Genomic DNA, 6,093 nt, shown 5'->3' with positions numbered 1-6,093 from the left:
CCCATGGCAGGAAGGTTGGGCTACATGATCTTCAAAGGTCCCTTTCAACCCAAACCATGCTATGATTCAAAGATCCACCTGCAGCAGTGTGGCAGTGACAGGGGGAAGCTGTGGGTGCTGGACAGATTGCAGGGTCAGGCCAGGCTTAGAGATGAGACCCTGCAAAGCATTTGTTGACCCAGCATGTTTTAGTCATTGAGTACTGGTCACTTGGACTTCAGTACACTCTGAAAACGTATTAGATGGCAAGGTCCTGGCTGCTGGAAGCTGGTGAAAATGAGAAGGCACTTGGGGAAATCTGGGAGCAGCAAAAAAACAGGAGCTTGGAAACAAAACCTGCACATTTTAAATCTCTTTCTTCTCTGGAGTTTCAGAGGGTCCTAGCCATGGCCTAAGCTGACATGAAAGATCTGCTGTGGTTCCTGTTACACGTGGAAAACTGCATGCTTACTGGGAACAGCAGCCTTGTTATGATGCTTTTTGTGGGAGTTCTTTACTAAAAAACTGTATTTTGAGGTTTTCAGTTTGCCTTAGAAAGGCCTTCCTCACTGAGCAGGACTGGAGCTTGGGAAGGAGTGATGAGATGCTGAGTCCCTGGGCAATGCCCATCACTGCCCAGAGCTGAGTCAGTAGTGCCAAGGTGCCACCTGCTTCTTTAATAATGTCCAACACTGACATCTGCTCAGGAAGTTTGTAGTTTAAGTGATTTCTCAGCTATGAAAGTCTACCCTCTCTACCTGGAACTCTGCTTGGAAAACATTTGCCGTTTCTGTAGCAGGCATTTTCTCACTTAGGAAGAAAAATTACCCAGAGAAAGGAAGGTCTTTGCTGCTCAGCCAGTTCTCAGGCACACCACAAGTGAGCTCCTCTGTCCTCTCTTCTCTCTACTTTGGCATGTTTCTACAAGAGCGAGAATCACCACGGCCATCAATCTGCTTTGGGGCTTTTGCCCTCCTGCAGGAACTCTGCTTCCCTGCTCCCACACTGCCAAATTTTGTTTTATTTTCAGTTGACAGCTCACCAGCAGAAGAGCAGTAAAACTGTTTGATGTTTTGGGTTTTTTTCCATTACTTAGAAACACTTAGAACAGCTCAATAATGTAACAAGTCTTGTAAGTCTTTCAGTTTTCACCCAAATACCAAAATCCCTGGCAGAAGTTCAGTATTTCTCCCAGTTTAAGCAGGCCTTCCTGGACTGTATTTTTACATAGCTCATCTTTTTGTGATAGCTTTGTGTGCACGCTGTGGCTACTGGGCTGTATAATTGCATGAAGACTTGGATAAAAGCCAGTCCAGATCAGCTGCTCTTACAGAAACAACCAGGATTGGTCTGGTTGGTTGGGTTTTCCTTCTCTTTAAACGAGGAACATGGCTGGAGCTGCATGGGCTGCCAGGGAGTCAGAGCTGTGGTTGAGTTCACCTTCACCACCAGGCATGTTGGCCAAGCCAAGAATGCTTGTTGAAGTCATGCACACGCAGACAGCCATGGGGAGAGCAGGATGGCCATGCATGGCTCGTACCAAAACACCCCCAAAGCTGCCTCCTTCACCCAAACTTGGCTCTTTGATGCCAAGGTGGTCACAAAGCCAGGCTGGAGGCAGCACCCTGCTTGCTTGACAACTCCAGGTGTATTCACTTGACAAAACAGTCAAGGGCTTAAGAAAATCACAGCAGCAGCAACTCCAGTGCAGGCCTTGGGGAGCTCACATCTCTGCTTTTCCCTCCAAGGCTGTCCCAGCCTCCAGTCCTGCTTCAGCCCCCAGCATATTAGCTGCAAGGAAGAGAGCTTGATGACACAGCATGGTCCAAACACATATTTCTTCCTTATAAAACCACAGAACAAAACATTTGGCTTCTGTTACCAGAGACCCAGGGTATAATTAATCCACCCTATCTTGCATTTTTAATTATAGCTGCACTCAAGTATCCAAGTCGTTCACAACTCCAGCACTTTAGGCTGGGGGGAAATATTACAGCCCTGTTTTCACAGGAAGAGAGGCTACAGCAGAAAGACTCTGAGTAAGTAGGGCAAACTTCAGAGAAAACCCAGAGCACAACTGAGAGCAGAACCCAGATGTGCCCAGGCTCATGCTTTGCTTTAAATACAGCACTAGAATCCCTCTCATTCATGATGCCAGTATAATGGCATTTCCTCTCCTGGAATGGTGCGGGCGGCTTCACTCAGCACTGCTCGCCTGCTCCTGCTCCCTTTCTCTCTCCACCAGAAAAGTGAGAGGGAGAGAGGGAGAAAAAGACCACAGAAGCATGACCAAAACGACTTTTGTTGTGCAGAGGACCTCCATACCAGGCCAGGTGCAGGAGCCTGCAGAGGACCCCAAGATGCTCTGTGCCTGTGGAACAACAAGCAGACTGGCAAGTTGGCAGCATAGTGCTGGGCTCTAGCCAGCCACAGAGTACCATGGCTTGGTGTCAGGGAATTCAAGCTCAGCCTGCATCTGCTTCTATTTTATGTGACTTGGAAGGAGTCATTTAAAACTTTGGGACTTATCTACCAGAGTGGAGGGAACTTTGACAGGGTGCTCTAAAGCACAAGTTTAATGTGTGCCAGCTCCTTTCAGCTAAGTCCCCAGGTCAGCCCAAATACAAGGCAGATTGCTCTATCTGTGAATGGCTGCTCCCAGAGGTGCTCTTAGACCTCTTGTATGTAGGCAGTTTGTGCCCAGTATCATGGACATTATGTGTCATGATGAAGGTGCTGTGAAATCCTGTGTCCAGTGCCCATGGCAGAGGTAAGTCCTTAGTCAAGAAGGGCAAAGCTTAGCTTCATCCAACCTGATGACCCTCAGAGGCACCATGGTGGGAGAAATGCAAAGTGCTTTGTTCCAGTATGACCTGTCTCAAGTACTCACTCTTTAAAGAAAAACATTTACCTAAGAGGAAAAACAAACAAACAAACAAAAAACTTCAAAAACAGACAAGAAAATAAATTAATGGGGCCAAAGTGACTCCGCAGTGTGTAAGGGAAACACCCTCCCTCTTTAACAGGGCTGTTGACACTGTGTAATTACTTCATGGAGATCTCTCAGTTTATGCTTGTGGCCCACAGAAAAGAGCATTTTATCGAACAAACATCTTGGGTTTAGAAAGCCACATGACTCAATATTCGAGCTGGGAAAATGCAGAGTTTTCCTGAGGACACTGTTCTTGACTGCAGGCCTTTGTAAGAGCCACCAAAATACAAGTAGATTGCTTGCTCTGCTGCAAGACAACCGAGTGAGGCTCACAGCCCAGGCTTGGACGATGAGGATGTCCATCTAGGCATATAGAGTGGCCTTAACAATTCATTTTCCATAAGGCCAGGGGCCCTGTCTGAGAAAGCAGCCTGCCCCACATTTGCAGGTCTTGTGCCCACTTTAAAATCTGAGATGGTTCTGTTCCATTGCTTTGTGCATGTTAATGTGGATGGAATTTCCATGCAACCAGAGACAGAACTTTCCTTTGGTAAACACATCCATGATCTGCCTGAGCTCTGTAGCTTAGGGATCCCTTGGCAGCTTCCATCACCCATTTTCAATTTCCACACCTCTCTCCTCTACCATTTGCCCTCTTATGCTCATGAGTAGCCTTCTGTAAATGTTTGCCAATTGTCTCTAGAAATCTCTTCTGCTGCCACGTCTGTGAAAAGCTTCCTACAGATCAGTGCTTGCTGTTTAGGATGTTAATTCTGCCTTCCTGTTCCCTCAGCCCTGGCCCTGCCGGTACAGTAAACTGCCTGGGCAGGGCCAATGCTTGTCCTGTGGCACAAGGGAATGATGGTCCAGGATGAGCGATACTCTGTGAGACAGTAATAAAAGTGGCAAACAAATAATCAGACTAATGCAGGGGAAAGTACTTACTGGAACACTGGTGGGAGAGATAAAGCAGTTCCTCTAAACAGCAAGTCATTCCAAATGCCATCTGCCTTCACCCAAATCAGGCCATCAGGACCCAGGCTGCTTTCACTGGCCGTGTTTGCCCTCATCAGGGTCTGCTTCACCACTAGCTCTTCAACTTGTGATACTCTTCACTTTCAGAGCCCACAGACATAAATCAATTAGAAAGAAAATTTAATTTACAACATCAAAAAGAGTCACATTTGGAAACAGTCGAATTCCCCCATGCTCAAAAGCACATCACATTATAATTTATAAACCATCACATTTTTAATGATGTCAGACATTTGTCATAAAATCACCATTAAATTGGTATCTAATGGCTTCTAATAAATGTCAAAATGAACTTGCAGATGCCTATTTGGGATGTAATAGGAGCCATTAAACAGCAATTAAAAGGAAGTTTCACAAATAATATTTTATATTAGATATGTGGCAGGGTCACACAGGGAAGGGACAGTGACCCTCTGAGGTGTCTCTGAAAACACTCCCTTGTGCCATGTAATTCTGCAGTGATGGACAGCATCACCTCCCTGCAGAGCAGCTCTGTCCCCCTGCTCCCCAGGCATTACAGAATCATAGAATCCATCCAGAGCCCTCCCTGCAGCATGAGGCTCTGGCTGCTGCTCATGTGGGTGCTGCAAGTTACTGCCTTAAGGCCCAGCCTGGCCAGGAGAAGAGATGATAGCACTAATTCTCTCTCTCAGTCCCTTCTGCTCTGGAAACAGAACACCTCTAGGGACATTGTCTTCCATCTGCATCCTACCCATGTATTTTGGGTCATCACTGAAGTCCCAGAATGAGCTACCACTGACTTGTGAGAGCAGTATTAGTCTGTGGAAGACCTAACATACTGTCATTTTCAAGTTCAAGTAAACAGGAATGTGGTTTTATGCTAATGAAAGCTCTCCATTTGACATCAGAAGACTATTTTGATAAAATAGATATTAAGCATGTAGTTTGGGTTTTGTTGCTATAGATTAACTGAGGTGGTTTTATATATTAATATAAGCATTAATGGAGTCCATGTCTCCTCCATGTTCTCAGCATAGCTTCTAGGAGGTTTTGTTTTGTGATCTGCCCAGGCACAGAGGGGAGGCTGCCAGGTCAGTAGTTCCTGAGGTTCTTCTTTCTATTCTTTTGAAAAACAACTGCCTGGCAGACATGTAACCAAGGAGGTCACAGTACTCACGTGCCTGCATCAGTCCAGCCACAGCTCAGAAAGAGTTAAAAAGAACTTAATTCCAGCTTGTTCCCTCCCAACCTTATGGTTCCTCAGAAGAGCAGGTTGCTTTCTCCTCTTTCGCCTCCATTAGTCCTCATAAACAAGAGGGAGGAAGGAATGGGAGTAGACATGACCGTTACTCCTGCTGGGGATCAGGCCAGTGCAGTGAGAATTAGGATAGCAGGGGGCTTGGAGCCCGGTGGGGACAGCACATTGTGGCCTGGCCGGGAGAACGAGAAGCAAACCAGCGCCTTACACAAGGAGGTATAAGCAGCCAGTAACAGAACCATTGTGTCAGTACACAAATATGTTGTCATGCTCCACCTTCTATCCTGTTTGTTTCTTGCAGTACTATGGCTACTCTCCTTTCCCATTTACGCAGCTAGAATTGGTCCCGACACAGAAAAGCAAGCAAAAAACCCCAACACAAAGCCATTCCCTTCTCCCTCCCCATTGCTCACGCTGCAGAGGACCTGTTTATACAACTGGGTGTGTATTTGCATATTAAATGGGATCAAGAAAATATGTAACATATGTTGCAAACAGAACTGATGTCTAAACACACATGTAAACCTGGGCGAACGGGTCCTGCCAAAATATTTTAACCATCTGTTTTTACTTAGCTGTTTTTGAACAAATTATGTTTATTATGTTAATTTATTTTACTGTCAACAGCACCAAATGACAGAGTTGCTGCTAAACAACATCATTATATATCACATCCTGGCATAACACCAGCAGGGTTTTTAATGCGACAGGAATAAATGCATATTAAAATGTCAATTTGTGGAAAGTCTGGTTCAGGATGGTAAATACATCTGCACAAATTCCTGTTCCAACAGACAGCTTGCACAGAGACTGCTCAGAGATAAGGCCCTTTGACAGGGCTTGGAGAAGGAGGCAGGAGCACAGAGGTCCTGGCTGGATACTTGGCTCCAGCTTGGAGATTGATCTCAAGAGGAGGGGAAAGGGAGAG

The sequence above is a fragment of the Pogoniulus pusillus genome, chromosome 23 (genome assembly GCF_015220805.1).
Source record: "Pogoniulus pusillus isolate bPogPus1 chromosome 23, bPogPus1.pri, whole genome shotgun sequence".
Taxonomy (NCBI): domain Eukaryota; kingdom Metazoa; phylum Chordata; class Aves; order Piciformes; family Lybiidae; genus Pogoniulus; species Pogoniulus pusillus.
The sequence above is the reverse complement of the archived record's forward strand: the minus strand, read 5'-3'. Positions refer to the sequence as shown.